This window comes from Myotis lucifugus, unplaced genomic scaffold, assembly GCF_000147115.1.
Source record: "Myotis lucifugus unplaced genomic scaffold, Myoluc2.0 scaffold_31, whole genome shotgun sequence".
NCBI classification, from domain to species: Eukaryota; Metazoa; Chordata; class Mammalia; order Chiroptera; family Vespertilionidae; genus Myotis; species Myotis lucifugus.
The window spans coordinates 3,358,149-3,375,615 of NW_005871079.1; positions in this window are offsets into that span (position 1 = coordinate 3,358,149).

Consider the following 17,467-nt stretch of genomic DNA (forward strand, 5'->3'; position numbering starts at 1 on the left):
TAGATATATATATGCCTAAACGACCTTTAAGACCAAACAACCGGAACAACCGGAACGATTGGTCGACCAGTTGCTATGAGTCGCACTGACTACCATGGGGCAGATGCTCAACACAGGAGCTGCCCCCTGGTGGTCAGTGCACTCCGACAGTGGGAGCATCGCTCAACCAGAAGCCGGGTTCATGGCTGGTGAGCACAGCTATGGAGGTGGGAGCCTCTCCTGCCTCCACAGCTGCACTACCAAGCAGGGGCAGTGGACACAGTGGGGCCGGAGTGAGCTGGAGTGGCGGGGTGCCCACCCCCAGCTCAGGCTCCTTCCCAGCCACCTACTGCTTAGCACACTGCTATATCCCTTATACCCCATAAGCCTGCAGTTACCATCTCTGGAGAATGGTTGAAGCATGGACACTCAGAGTAACCAGTACGAGCCTGATATCACTGCCGGGCTCCTGGAACTCTGCCTCGGGCATCGAGATCAAATCTCTTCCTTTACCGCTTGCTCGGGAGCTACAGAGGAAGGCCATAAGGTGGCGACTGACAATTGGGCTAAAAGTCAGAGATGGAGCTGAAGGATGGGGGCGTGGGCAACAGAGATCCCCCAAGATCCCCAACTTTGTATTGTTCACCTTGGAGCATCTCTCATCTGGCTCTGGTGGAAAGCATCCAGCATGGCCCAAGGCGTCCACTGGGGATCTCCCAGCTGGCAAGGTGTGACCCTGGCCGCAGAAGAGACATTTGGAAATATTTTTTCAGGAAACTGTGGGAAGAAGGACAGATTCCCCACGTAACTTCATGGAGGCTGACGGGGTCGTAGAAACTCCCCGGGCATGTGGGCATGGGCTCCTGATTTCCTTTCAATGTGCATGCATCTGTGCACCAGGCCACTAGTTAGAAATATAATACCAGGTTTTAAAAAAAAGCAAATGGTACTTCTGAAACTGGAAAATAATTTTTAGAACTCAAATAGATTAAAGTAGGGGTCAGCAAACTCTGATCCACTAGCCAGCTGCCTGTTTTTGTAAGTAAATTTTATTGGAACACAGTTTGTTTCTATATTTCCTCTAGCTTCTTTTATTTGTTATTAACCCTCACCCAAGCATATTTTTTCCATTGATTTTTAGAGAGAGTGGAAGAGTGGAAGGGAGGGAGGGAGAAGGAGGAAAAAGAGAGAGAAACATCAATGTGAGAGAGACATATCAATTGGTTACCTCCTGCATGCCTCCTGCATGCACCCCGACCAGACTGGAGAATGAGCCTACAACCCAGGTAGATACCCTTGACCAAAGCACAATCCTTCCGTCACACTAACCATTAAGCAACACTGGCCAGGGCTCACCTCTACCTTCTTTCATGCTACAACAGCAGAGTAGAATAGTTACAACAAAAACCACATGGTCCATAAAGCTGGAAGATTTACAGCCTTTAAGACAATGTTTGATGACTTCTGACTTCTTAAACAGATAGACTCAGCTTAAGAAAGAATTAGTTCATTGGAAGAGAGTCAAATAATGTACCTTGTATGCAACACAAAAAGACAGAATATATTTGAAAGGGAATTTAAGACATGAAGATGTTGAAAGAAAAAAAGATATATATGTTTAAGTGAAATTTCAGAGAGAAAGTATACAAAAGAGGCTCTTTTCAAAGAAAGAAGCTAAGTTTTTTAGAATTGTTCAAAGGAAAACATCCAAGAAATCACAAGAAAACATATTAGGAATCATCAAAGAAATAATTTCTTCAAATTTGCCAAAGAGAACTGAGAGATGAACTATAAAGGCATACTGACAGATGACAGATTTCTTAGTAACAATAATTATAAGCAAAAGACAATGGAATAATAGTTTCCATGTGCTTAAAGAAAATACCAGTGAATACAGAATTCTGTACACAGAAAAATAATCATTAGGTAAGGATAAAATAAGAACTAATGTAAATACTTCAGGCCAGAAATATTATGCCTAATAGAAAAGAATATTGAGCAAAGACATTGGTTAATATGGGGTATTCTAACCAAATATTGACTATAATTTTAAAAAATAGTAAGAATAATGTTTAATATATATTAGGGGTTAAACTCAGGATAAAACTTTACTTGAAATATACTTTAAATAATAGCATATAACAGTATTTGACAGGTTTGAAAATACTCTAACATCACTGGTTTTTCAAGAAGAGGGTAACAATATGTTTAATTTTAGCTTTTATTTAAGTATTAGAGTATAAATATTTTTAAAAATAGCTAAACCATAATTTAATGGTATTCAGCCATTTACTTCCAAAAAAGTAGGAAAAAAATGTAATGAGAAAAAGAATAAAAAATGAGCCAGGCCAGTGTGGCTCAGTGGTTGAGCATCAACCCATGAACCAGGAAGTCATAGTTCAATTCCTAGTCAGGGCAATGCCCGGGTTGTGAGCTCAATCCCAGTAGGGGGTGTGCAGGAGGCAGCCAATCACTGATTCTCTCTCATCTTTGATGTTTCTATCCTTCTCTCCCTCTACCTTCCTCTCTGAAATCAATGAAAAGACTAAAAATAAAAATAAAAATAAAAAGCCTGCTGGGGTGGCTCAATTGGTTGGAGAGTCGTCTCATGCACTGAAAGATTGCTGGCTTGATTTCAGGTCTGAGCACAAACATGGGTTGTGGGTTCAATCCCAAGTCCAGACCCTTTCCTCTCTCTAAGCATGACTTAAAGTGAGGATTAAAAAAATAAATAAGTAAAGATAATTAGTGAAAGAGGAAATTGAAAAGAGAATCTTGATCAGTTGAAAGCGGGTAATAAGATAGAAGAAATCAATCCAATTATCATTCACAGTAAATATAAGTGGACTAAATATTACTGTCAAAAAACAGATTTTCAAACTGGAATTTTAAAAAAAATCTTATATGTTATTGATACTTAAAATATAATAAGAGAAAAGCTTTAAGTTCAAAGGATTGGAAAATATACAGAATATATTACTTATCCAAAAGAAAGCTATTATAATTCTAGTAACATCACCAGAAAAAATACAATTTAATTTAAAACCCAATATTGAAGATTAAAAGGTAATGAATGAATATAAAAGTTGAAATTAATTAGAAAAATGTGGCAGTTATGAACTTGTAATTATCTAATAATGTAGCTTCAAAATATGTAATGAAAATCTTAACTACATAAATGGCTGAAGCCATAGTTCTTGTGAAAATTTTAAATATATACCTCTAAGGAAACCACAGATCAAATAAAAAACAAACCAAAATGATATGATTTGAAGCACAAAAATGTAACATACAGATAATGACCACTGAACTTATCAACTGAATAATAAACATTCTCTCCAAGTACATTTGACATTTGCAAAAATTAAACACATGCTAGGATTAAAGCTATCTTCAACAAATTCCAGAGGCTTGTCAAACTAGGTTCTGACAAGAGGGCAAGTAGGTGCATTTAATTGAAAACAAAAAATAGTTTGGAAAACACAATCTACTTGGAAATTTATAAAATACTAGAGGCCTGATGCACGAAATTTGTGCACAGGAGGGGGGGTCCCTCAGCCCAACCTGCACCCTCTCCAATCTGGGAGCCCTCAGGAGGTGTCCTACTGGTGGCTTAGGCCCGCTTCCCACAGGTAGCGGGCCTAAGCCATAGTCCAGCCTCCCTCTGCAGGAGGCAACTGGGATGATCAGGAAAGGCACTGCCCCCATCACCCCGCTGCTGTTGCCACTGCCAGCCGCTACAGCTGCCAAGGTGTTTTCATCAACACGGACTCCAGTCCTTTCACCACAAAAAAAAAAAAATGACAACTTTCTTTAGGCATTTTCAAGATGTCTCTTTCATAGTATATGGCATTTCTTTCTTTCTTTTGTTTTATCCTCACCTGAGGATATTTTTCCATTGATTTTTAGAGAGCAAAGAAGAGAGAGGGAAAGACAGAGAGAAACAGCAATGTGAGAGGGACACATCGATTGATCGCCTCCTGCATGAGCCCTGACCTGGGCCCCAGCCAGGGAATAGCCTGCAACCTAGGTACATGCCCTTGACCAGAATCAAACCCCGACCCTGCAGTCAGCAGGCCGAGGCTCTATCCACTGAGCCAAACTGGCTAGGGCAGGATATGACATTTCTTAGCCCCTCCAGCAGCAGCCCTTCGTTTTTTTCCTCCAGGAGTGAGGTGGAAAAACCCTAGATCACCTTCTTGGATTCTTATTACCCACATTACCAAGAACATTGAGAGTGGCATACTGGGAGCTTAGCCAATGAGCAGTCAGAAAAGGTGTTACCTCTGCAGCTCACGCGCAGAGGTGGGATGCCAGCGCGCCCTGGCTGGCAGGCCCTGTTCTCTACGGGCAGGCCCTGCTCCCTGCTCCCTGCTCTCTGCGTGCCTGCACCATCCGTGGCTTGCCTCACTGCTCCCCTCCCGCCCACCTGCGCATGCAGCCTCCTCCTGAGCGGTCATGACTGTTACAGCATCCCGGCTAATATGCATATTACCTCTTTATAGATAGATAGATAGATAGATAGATAGATAGATAGATAGATAGATAGATAGATAGATAGATAGATACTTCCAAACAAATCCGAAGCCAAAGAAAAAATTATAAATACTTCAAAGTGAAAATACTTTATATCAATTCTTACAAAATAAAGTTTACAGAAAATTTTACACCTTCTAATATGTACTCAAATGCTTACAGTAGAAGAGGCCGACTCGGAGTTAATATAAGAATTTGCACAGGCAAGTTGTAATTTGAGCCTTCTCATATGTATATATGGATTCTTGGTCAGCCAAGCCAAAAGATAAAATGTGGAAAAAACTCAATTTTACCTATCCAGAATATTTCCATTCTAAGGATGATTGTAAGGAGAAAGGAGATAACTGTAACAGAATCTATTATGTTGATCTGACCATTAATAAACATACGAGGACTTGTTCCATTTTAAAACACCACCAAGCTCTGTTAATAAATAATTTTGGTAAATAACTTACCTAGGTCTAAAACTGTGCTGGGCAATATGGTAGTCATAAACCACATGCAACTACTTAGATGTAATTTTAAATTAAATTACATTTCAAATGTGGTTTCTTAATTACACTAGCCACTGGTGACTGAGAAACTGAATTTTAATTTAATTTAAATTAATTCAAAATTCAATTTAAATAGCCACATGTAGCTAGTGGCTACTATATTGCACAGTTCAGATATAGAACGTTCCCACCATCACAAACGGTTCTACTAGAATAGAGGTTAGGAAACTTTTTTCTGAAATGAATCAGAAAATTTGTTCTCTGTCACAACTGTCCAACTCTGCCCTTGTAACATGAAAGCATCAGTAGACAATACAGAAACGAATGGGATTGGCTATGTCAAAATAACATTTGACTTCCCAAAACAGGCAACCAGCCCATGGGCTGTACTTCACCAAACCCCGGTCTTAGGAAGACTATCACAGAGGAAAGCACTCTTCCTCAGTATTCCAGGTAAGGATCTACCCTTCTTGTCCAATGCAGTGTCAAAAAATCGAGTTTCTAGTTTTTGTTACTGAATACAGGAAAAATATCATAAACTGCTTTACCAAAATAAATGACTAAGAAATGGATCCTTTTAAGAATAGATTCCCCCCCCTCCAAAAAAAGGGATTTAAAATAATTTAAACCACTTCATTAATTTCCTTCATGTTTGCATATTCTCTTTTCTCCAAATCCAAATCAAACCCTAGAGCAGTGGTTCTCAACCTTCTGGCCTTTTAAATACTGTTCCTCATGTTGTGACCCAACCATAAAATTATTTTCGTTGCTACTTCATAACTGTAATGTTGCTACTGTTATGAATCGTAATGTGAATATCTGATATGGAGGATGGTCTTAGGCGACCCCTGTGAAAGGGTCATTCGACCGCAAAAGGGGTCGCGACCCACAGGTTGAGAACCGCTGCCCTAGAGCCTCATCCCTGGAATCTTAATGATAGTTTTCTACCAGCTTCTTGTATCCTACGTGCTTCCAAAACAGATCTGTCTTCTCTAGTTAACATAACATAGGAAACAAGGAGCCAATGTTAGGCAGAACGTGTTTAGATTTACCTTTGCTATATACAGTGATGAAATAAGAGAGGTGGAAAACATTAGACAAAAATAAATAGTTATCCTCTAAAACAGGTCGACTTACATGTAGAGTTGGAGGGTGAGGTAGGTAACTGCACTGTGCTGAAGAGTGACTCCTGAGTGGCAGAGAGCTGTTAGAAAGAAAACTTTGAGGAGCACAGGTGGGGTAAGCCCTTGAATGAGTGTACAGCTGGGTAGGAGACATGCAAAGAGGAACTCAGCCTTTACTCTTTGGGACCTAAATGTCTGTTTTTAGACATTGAGGAGGAAGCTGTTTCTGACCTCCTACATTCTTGACCTTTTTCCCCAATTATTGAATCTTCCCCTAATCCAAACACCTGATAATCTGACTCTAATTCTTACGTGTTCCTTCTTTTAAGAGTTCTGTTTTATTTTCCTTAACCTCTTGTATAATTTAGCAGGAGGAGGTCGACTCGCTTTCTCTGAAAATTAGTAATGCAGTGATTATCTCTGCTTTGATTACTTCTCAAGTCTTCTCTAATTACTTCTACCTACTGGTAATGATTCTCTACTTGAGTTCCATGGGTCAGTGTAATTTCACAAGCAAACATAGCAACACTCTCAATATTTCACAAAACACATTTCTCATCACACCACAGATTCTAAGCTGAGCCAATAATAATTCATTCATTAATTTGCTAATAGCTGTTTCCTACTTATAGACCCAGACCCCTGCTTTTTTTTTTCTTTAACACAAATAGCAAAAAATGTACAAAATATTTTGGCTGTATTTTCACTAAAATATTACCTTCACTAGTGAAAAAATATATCAAAATTGTTATCTTTGAGTAATGATTCCTGCTGACTTTTTTTCCTGTCTTCTATGTACTTTTTACATTTTTCTGCATAGAACATATGTTACTTTTATCACTGGGGACAGGAAGTAAAATCGTTTTAATTTATTAAAAACATGGTCAAAAGCCCAAAGTTGATTTTTCAAACATTTGTTTATTGATATAACTAATTGTTTTAATGCTACATTTTCAAATGTGTGTTCCATCAGATGAAAAGGGCCTATTTTTAGAAGAATGATGGAAGTTTGTATGCAGATCTGTGTCTATAAATTTATTTCCATTTTTTAAAAACCATGGTACAACTATACAAAAACTGAACCAATTATCTTTAGGAATGTAATACAGATATAGATATAGAGTGTATCATATATATATAATACATTCCTAAATGTGTATATGTATGTGTGTATTCCTAAAGAGAAAAAAATTGTTTCCTATATTTCATTTTGAAAAGCCACATATTTGCCAGAATGGTTTTTTTATAGCATGCTGCTCTGAAATAGTATTTCTTAATTCAGTACTTTGTAGTCCACATATATTACTTTGAAAATCTCTGCATCTTATCAGGAGTGACTTTCAACAGAAGCAGTTTCCTAAATACACTTCTATGTGTTCATTTAGGTGTGCCTACATGTGGTATAGCAGGAAAATATTGTAAAACAAAAAGGACTTCTCCCTCATAGTGTGTTATCCTATGCTGATCAAACAGCCAATCCGAATTTCAACTTCCCCTTAGACTGCTACAGATGCAAAAACAACAGGGAATATTTTTCAATTTCTAACAATGTGTTCCTACCTTTTTTTACTTTCAATATATCACCATTTTACCCCAAAGGAAAATATATATCCTTCAGAGCTAGTAAAGGCAAACCCTATTAGCTTTTAAAGGAGACAATGGTATTAGATAAAGCCCACAGAAAGTCCCTCACATAAAGATAGATGCACTGATTAAAGTAGGAGGAAAATTTTGATTTTATAAATCTTTAAATACGATACTATATGCTATGAATTCAATAGAAAAACTGAGTTTCATATTCTCAGGCTCAACAAAGAAAGCATTGGATCCATATTGCCCTCATCAATGTGGAGACGAATACTAAATGCCCTGTACATTCTCAGAGGGGACCCAGGCTATCTCAGACATGTTGGGAAGTGTTGTAGTACCCCTTGGTAAATGCATGCTTTTCAACATTTAGGAGGCAGCAGAAGCAGGCCTAAGATATGGACAGGAGAAAAAAAGCAGCAGTCACTCAGGTGAGAGTCTTGGGGCTGGATTTTAAAATGGGGAATAAAGAAAGAAAGCCCTGGCCAGTTTTTCTCAGTGGTTAGAGCATCTGCACTCACACCAGTGGGTAACAGGTTGATTGATTCCCAGTCAAGGACACGTACCTCGGTTGCAAGTTTGATCCCTTGCCTTGGTCTGAGTGTGTATGGGAGGCAACCAATCCATGTGTCTCTCTCATGTCAATGTTTCTCTCTTTCTCTCTCTCCCCTTCCTTTCCTTCCACTCTCTAAAATTCAATGGAAAAAATATCCTGGAGTGAGGATTAAAAACAAAAATAAAAAAATAAATATGAACAAGCAATAATGTTTTTGACACTAACCAAATATTATGGTTCTCATCATATTCTTTTTATTTTATTTTATTTTCCATCACAATTTATACCCCCTATACACTCTTCCACTCCCACTCCTCCCCTCCCCTCTCCCAAATCAGCACACGGCTGTCCATGTCAATAAATTTCTTCTCTTTTATTTTTCTTCTTTGCTCAATCCCTTCATCGCAGCCCCCTCCCCCAACAGCTGTAAGTCTGCTGGTACACACACACACACACACACACACACACACACATGTGGAGGGGACATTGGGCTGTTCAGGGCGGATCAGGTGGGATCAGGCCTGGCCCGAACAAAACCATTTTGGGCCTCCCTGCATCACTCTTCATGCCCTACCCTGAGCATCTCCTCAGACAAGACCTCACTTCCTGACGGAGGTGACCAACAGAAACTAGAAGCCTGGTAACTAGGCAGCCCCATTATATAACTCCCTTCCCATCTCCCTCGGATGGAGACATTGGAGAGGACACCATGTTTTCGTGTTGTCTCCCCATGTCTGGAGGTCGAGGACTCAAGAGAGGCAGCGATCACAGTATATTTGGCCAAGGCTGCCGCTGGGTCTGGACTCATTCCATTTGACGCCTTTGGCCCTTTACAAAGTGGGACCCAGAGGTAACACAGGGAGGCCTAGGGCGGTTTTGTTCAGGCCAGGTCACCACTCTGACCCCACCTGGGCAGCCTGATATCCCTTCCAAGCGTGTGTGTGTGTGAGGGGGGGAGGGGGGTTCACATAGAAAGGGTCTGAGCAGGGACAGTTTGAGGAAGGGTCAGAAGCCTGGTGGGCCAGTCATGTTCACACCCCAGGTCAAGGCTGGCTGGGTGGACGAGGAGTGTGGTGGTGCCCTCTGCCCGAGGTCTATCCTGAGCCCTGGAGGTGACTCTCATTTCCCCTGGGTGGGGGTCTGTGAAGACACAGGGCTGGGCCTGATCCGGAAGCAGAAGGTCCAGTGGGCAGAAGCAGCAGCGACTAGGGCCAGACAGGGCTTGAGGCCTCTGGATCGACTGCCTGTCACTGTCATTGCAGAGCTCAACTCCGGTCACAGAGGAGCAGCAGCTGGTCAACACAGACCCCGGGCCCATCTTCACCATTGAGGGGCAGGTGGGTCTTACTACTGAGGGCCAGAGCAGGCCCGCAGTGCATATGGCCAGCTGGGGGTCTGGGGAGCCAGGGTCCTTGAGTGACCAGAGATGGAGTCTTCTACCAAAGCTGCCCAGGCTCCTCAAGCTTCCAACCTGGAAGCCACTGTCAGCAAAGGCAGATCCCAATTTTCCCCTCCTTCCTGAAGCCGCGGAGGCTCCGCAGGAGGTTCCCAATGTGTGATGCCTCCCTGCAGCACCAGGCCCATGTGAATCACACTGGGCCAGAGGACCTGCAGCCCCAGGAGGCAGAGCCCAAGAGTGAGAAAGTGGGGGACGGGGAGAGGGATCGGGGGAGGAGATGCATGCAAGCCTATGGGGAAGGCTCAGTGCCCCTCACACAGGGAGCACCCCCAGAGGCTGACCAGTGGCAAAACCTGTGGTGGGTCCTGGGCTGTGGCCATGTTCTGTGTTTGGGGGGTTACATGGAAAAGCAGGCACCTGGGTGATCTTTTCTCCTCTCACAACCCAGCACCAGCCCAGGAGGCAGAGGAGGCTCCTGGGGTAACCCCTGAAGTCCAGACAGAGGAGTCGGATGAGGAGTCGGATGAAGAGCTGGAGGCGTGGGCACCTCCAGAGGTCCTGCCACCTCCAGCAGCCTCTCTGGTGGCAGCTGTGGAGCCAGGGCCGGCCTGGGAGGCACCTGCAGACATGACTGAGGCCCCACCACCCCTGGATGAGGAGCCCTCCCTGGAACCCGCCCTGGGTCCTGCCTCAGGGGAGGAGCTGCCTCCTGAAAACCTAGCAGGGCCAGCTCCAGAGCCGCTGGCTGAGACTGCTCGCCGTCTCCCCTCAGAAAAACGTATGCAACCCCCATCGTTCAACTTTGTCTTCTTTTTTGTTTCCTTTTTCTGTTTTACTTTTCTTTATGGGGTGATTCAGTTGTTTATTGTTTTATTTTTATTTTGGAGTCTTTTTCTTTTCTCTATCCTTCTTTCTTCTTTTATGCTTTGTTTCTTCATGGGGTGACTTAATTGATTAATTAATTAAAATTATTGTTTGTATCTTAAATGGTGTCATTCATAAGCATGAAGGACATTCATGATGCTGTGTAAGCATCACCACCGTCTAGTTGCAGGATGTTCCATCCCCCAAAAGGAAACCCTACACCAACAGTTCTCACTCTCCACTCCTCCTGTCCCTGGCAACCCCTGGTCTGTTTTCTGTCTCTGCTCCTTTACCTGTTCTGGACGTTTCCTACACATGGAATCTTACAATAGGGCCTTTTTGTGTCTGCTTACATATTTTTGTTTGTTTTTTATCTGAAATAGCATTTTTGTTATTTGAAAGGGAAATCCCAGATAAATTAGAGTTCAGATGAGGAGGAGGAGGAGGAAGAAAGGAGGAGGAAGAGAGGAGGAAGAGGAGGAGGAGGAGGAGGAGAAGGAGGAGGAGGAGGAGGAGGAGGAGGAGGAGGAGGAAGGGGGAATCCCTTTTAGTAAGTGTGTGCACAATCTTGGGGTAGAGACCGTTGTGCTATGCGTGACCCCAGGGCCAGAAGCTAGTCAGGCAACGACTGACTTTTCTTGTGCCCAAAACAGAAACGAAGAAAATGCAGAAATCTAGAAAGACAAACCATAAACTGGAAAGCATTCCTCACAACCCAAGGCCAGAGAAAGGTGTAACATCCCTGTGGTGCAGCAAACTCTGGAAAGTGGGTGTTTTCTAAATTGACAAAATGCAAACACAGGCACTTGCACCAAGAGACAGTACCCAGGCCAGTACCTGTCAGAGATGGGGACACACGCACTGTCAACACTGGGGAGAGGGCACTGTCGCCATCAGACTGGCAGGCTTCTGGGCTGATGACGACCAACCCTGGGGACAAAGTGAGGCAGCAGAGGCCCCAGCAGGTCCCCTGGGGAGAAGGGGAAAGGCCCCTCCTCTGGGAGAACAGTGAGCAGGACCTGCCAAAGCTCCACAGGGGCACACCTGCACCTGGCAGTGCTCACCCTAGGGGTTACCCCACAGAACTCCTTGCACAATTGTTCAGAGATGGATTTTTTGAGACTGTCCATCACAGCACTGATGAAATAGCCTGGAATTGGAAAAACCACTAATGTCCCTGGAGAGGGGATGGGATCCACCAATGCTGATCCACAGGGAGGAGGGAAGCTGAAGATAAAGATCTCAGGGGTCCTCTCATGTGAGACACGTGGACCAACCCTCTGCATCCAGGATCCCAGCTGTTACCACCTCCAATATCTTAAAGACACAGCTTTCTTTAGCCTTACTCTTTCCTACTCACATCTGAGAGATTGAAGAACATTATACTAGCATGCCCTCTCTCATTTCCTAACTTTCATTTAAACAAACTACCTAAGGGTGTATCAGTCAAAACACATTCTCATTTTAGTAAGAATATTAGGAACCTTGTAACAAGGTATATTTGGAACACTTCTAAATAATTGAATCTGATAAATGATGAAATGTAGACTTCCATCACATTCTCTTAAAAAATACATCAAAGAATATTACCAAAAAAATGTTGTAACACAGACACTATGATTACTTTTTTACATTAATGAAAAACCAAATCAGGTTGAAATTCTATGCTACATCTCAACAGAAATAATTTTTTGCTACTTTTTAAAGAGATCATTTTCTAGTTATGTCATACTAGAACTAGGAAAACAATAGTATATTATTGAATATAAACACATTTATTTGACTAGAGTAGTACATTGAGCCACAATATATGGGTTTTTTTTGTTTTCTTATTTAAATATTATACCCTGCATCTTGTTCTCGCTCTGATCCTCCATCCCCTCATGGTGTTTTAATTGAATACTGATGATGCCTGCAAGTAGCTTACCAGAATAGTTTGTTAACATATTTCATAAATAAATACTAGGCACTGCCATGTGAGTACAGAATGCCCCTGATTTAAATCCCAACATTCCATTTGTTGTTGCAATAGAGAGAAGTGGACATTGGAACATCAATCTGTGGCAGGGGTCCTCAAACTTTTTAAACAGGGGGCCATTTCACTGTCCCTCAGACCATTGGAGGGCCGGACTATAGTTTAAAAAAAAACTATGAACAAATTCCACCTATCTTATTTTGAAGTAAAAAAACAAAACGGGAACAAATACAATATTTGTATTTGCATGTGGCCCGCGGGCCGTAGTTTGAGGACCCCTGATCTGTGGTATATTTCAGTAAATGTAAAGGCAACACCTTCATATGGTTAATTGGATTAGAAATAAGAATCAATCTTAAGAAGTGGTGTCCTTTTCGTTGTTTTTTTAAAAAATATTTTTTATTGATTTTTTTACAGAGAGGAAGGGAGAGGGATAGAGAGTTAGAAACATTGATGAGAAAGAAACATCGATCAGCTGCCTCCTGCACACCCCCTACTGGGGATGTGCCCGCAACTAAGGTACATGCCCTTGACCAGAATTGAACCTGGGACCCTTCGGTCTGTGGGCCGACGCTCTAGCCACTGAGCCAAACCGGTTAGGGCAGTGGTGTTCTTTTCAATTCCATCCCTAAGAATAACATAATTCACTTGATTACATATACCAATTAAACTCCAAAAATTGTCTTTTTAAAAAAGCTTCTAATTTATATGCAGACTTCTTAATGGTGTATTTAAAATAATTTTAATATTCTTCTGCTTTCATATAAAAGTTGTCACTATTTATTTATATGTTATAATGCCTTAAAAACTTTAAAGCACCAATTCTAGTGCTCACCACTCCATATAAATAATCTATGTCTTCATTGGGATTGTTTGGATAAAATGGAAATGCCAGTCCTTAAGCAATGGACTGGCCACAAAAGCCCATTTCTTGTGGAAAAATAAATACACTCAATGGTTATACTATCATAAGCCTGTACTGTTCTTTCAATGTTCCAATGAGTAGAGTTGAAAGGTCACAAACGAAGTTCATCAAAATAGTAACTCTTTCTTGACTAATAATCCTTGCATTCTCCTAAAATTTCTTTCCATATAAAATTATTTTTTTCATGTAACTCACACAATTTCTGGTGATAACCTAATGTGACTCATTCATTTGATAGCATAAAGGAAGTTTGACATACAAAATTGGAATCATTGTTTTACTGCAACACAAAATGGTTGACATTTTTCTTCCTAAAAAATAATAATGAATATTTTAACCCTAAAAAATATATTTTGCTGTTGCCTCTTCTAAAACAAAATTTGCAATGTTTAGAATAAAATTATAAATTGTTGTGCACTCATTTTGTTATTCACATATTTTAGTTAAATTCAGAAGATAGAACCATAAGTAAGTTAAAGCCTGTACTAGCAGAGCTTCACATGGATTTATAATGCTGAAAAATGTAAGTATTTTCTCATCGTCCTTCCAGTCACTGGGTTGTTTTACTATTGCTAAGCAGGTGAACTAGAATCATTTCCTACCAAACAGACTAACAGTGTGAGGTGCATAAAAAAAACTGAATAGTAGCCAGAAATCTTTCTCACTTTATAACAACAAACTGTCTTCACTTTTCCCTTCAAATCAATCTCCGTGACCATGTTTGTGTACTTCTGCTGCAATCCCATCGAGGAATGTACTTGCCTCCAAGGAGACTTGGGAGAAATGCATAGAACTGGCTGGGACATAGGTAGCTTCCATATATCACCACTTACTGTGCTCTACTCCAGAAACAAACATTGAATTTGGTATGGTATGTATTGAATTTGAAAAAAAAACACACACAACTGTATTGAATAAAGCATTTAAGAAGTAGAAAAGTATAATACTAGTAAAATAACAAAACTTGGCATAGTATACCTTGTTTAGTAAAAACTCTATGACAGTGGAGTTTCTGGTTTCTAAAAAAAATAAATAAGTAAAATAAAACAAAAACCACCACAGGAATATAGATTCTACCCACTGGTGCAAGGTTAAGCCAGCCAAGGGAGTAGGTGTGCCTCTGGCCCCTGTTTATTTCCAAATGTGCACATGCATTTCCACTGGTACAACAAAGCCAGCTTCAACAAACAGAAGTTGCACTTTCTGTATTAGATTCATGACAAAAGTGTGATTTTGGGGACTCATCACTGAAACTTAAATATGGCAGTGTGGCAAGACACTGAAATAAAAAGCAGAAAAAGCAGAAAAGTTTCTTGTCCCACAACGGATCATCAAGGTCTTCTCATTCACAAGAAGACAGTCATTCCCAGAGCAGGCAGGAGGCCTGCATTAGCCTGACTTCCTGTCCTCTCCCACAGGACCACGACCACAGCGTTTAGGAAAGGAGGGGCGACTGCCAACTGCAGAAAACAGCAGAAGACAACCAGAGCGCTGCCCTAGACACAGCTTCAAAATTCACCGCACTGCACTGTAACTACGTAAAAATAACACTGAGGACACGATAAATAATGATCAGCATTTTACTAACCCTTTCAATGTCTCAGCCACTATGAGGAAGGTAGCAGATATATTATTTCATTTCATTTTTAAATTAATCCTTTGTGGAACCACAGTGGATCATCACCATTTATGCATTTAACTTAAACTAATTCAACTCTATGACAAAGCTATATGGTTTTTCCCTCTATTTTATAGAATTTAAAATACAACAAAGTTATGTTACATATATAAGCTCTTATATACCAAACTTTCTCTATACATTTATACATATCTACTCCTACACAAAACGGTATACTACACAGAACCACACATAGTACTTCACAGACAATTTAAGCATTTAAAAAGGTATTTTCGTACTACTCAATTTTTACTTTATTTACTCATCTTAGCACTTTAGCACATCCATTGTAAGATCATCTAAGCAGTCCACACTCAACTTGCAAAAACTCCTTAAGGATTTAATTTCTAATTTCTCCATTTTACAAATGACGAAATTTAGGCAGAAGGATGTTTGAGTAATTTGTCCAAGATGACACAGTGGTGAATTTTGAAACAGATGCAAACCCAGGAAGTATTACCCTCGACATGATTCTCTTGACCATTTTCATATACTGCCTCCTTTCCAATGCTACTGTACTATTATCAACAGTTTACAGGTAAAGACAACTTGGCTTAGAGAAGTTAAGGGAATGCCAAAGGTCACAGAACCAAGAGTGGCGGGGCTCCTCTCCTATAAAGCTAAAGTATCATTTCTTCATAGCAACTAAGTTGTATAATGCATTATCTTTGTAGCAATGGCCAACTTTGTTTTGCCTCTTATCCCTTCAGTTTCTCAGTCCAGTCAGTAAAATCCGGGTTCCTGTCCTCCGTCCTGGCAATCAGACTAACATCAAATTAAAGTGTCGCCTGGCCATCACAAATACATGTCTGGCCTCACACAGACCAAACTGAGAATATGCCTGTTTCTGACCATATCCTGCTTACATGAAGTTAAAAACTAAAAAGAATTGATGTTAAGTGTACACGAAATAACTACCAATTTTATTTCACAAGGTGGACTCAAGGATTTTAGTATTGCATATTTGCCACTGGTTCTGAGAAGAATATAAATTGAGAGCACTGCTAGAGCTCACTCGGCACCCTGGGGCCCTTTGCAGTCATCTGTGCGCCCTAAGAGCCCACATCCCTTTGATTCTTCTGGTATCAAACCCTGGACATGTGGAGTTGGGATGAAAGGCCTTGGGTCCTACGGTGAGAACAAACGCCAGTGAGTCACTCCTTCGGGATGATGGACGAGGGAAAGAGGGGACAAACTTTGCATTTTATAAGGCATCTTTCATTCCCTTGCTCTCCACAAGGATTTGGATGGAATTTAATGACACAGCAACTAAGAACTGCTTCACGATAGGTAAAGAAAGGAACCTTTATGCGACAGCCCAGTGCTGCCATTGCTCCGAATGCTGTAACTTCTGAAGCTTTTTGCTGAACGTGCCAGTGATGAGTTTGGAGCTGCCCATATGTTTTCCTTTGCTACAGCTTCCTCTTGTTTGCCACGGCGGGGAGTGAAATGTTTCACAGAGAATGATTTGAAGGGCAAGAGCAGCCAAATACAAGGTTACAAAAAGACTGAGCCAACCCTTTATGTCAAAGTAATTACACAACATGTTTCTATATTGACCCAACGATTTCAATACAGAATTGAACCGCTTCACAGTGAAAGACCTTTTTTTTTTTACCATTAATAGTACTATGAGAATCTAGGTGCTATATATTGTAAAGAGACTTCCACTTCTTCACGAGAGAAAGCAGTGTAGCCATAAACTCACTCATGAGAAATAAACCCGGGGAAATACACTTCAGTTGTGGCTATATGTCATGGTGATTTTTAGCTCACTTTTATTAGCTACTAAGTATTTAACTACAGGTACGATCTCCTAAGAACGATGTCTCTCAATATGGGAAGCCCAAATCTTAAGTGCAATAGCTTTGCCCATATCCATAAATAGAATGGTACTTTCATGCTTATGTACATACCTTGTAATGCTTTCTATCATCATACTATGGGGTTGTAAAACTGATTTCACAGCAAGTGGCTTATTAAAACTCCGGCCGTCACACAGCATTCCCTTGCACTGGATTTTCAATTTTGTTGTCGCTCTCGATTCCCTTTTGCATATGTATTTGCCGGGAAAACCAATTACCAGATGGCACATGGTTATTTTTACATTTTGTATGGAGGGCTTCCAGCTGATAATTATGACATTACAGGAAGACTCCTATGCTTTGCATTCAGAAGCCTTGGCAGAGGCCATCACAAGCTTTTCCATTTGACTGTACACCTCCTGACGGGCGTATATTTATCAATTATTTGTAGATAAATCTCTTATTTCAGGGAAGAATTCCCTTTCCTATAAATGGGTTTCCACAAACATAATGTTCACAAAACAATGAACTGGGTTGTTGTTGTT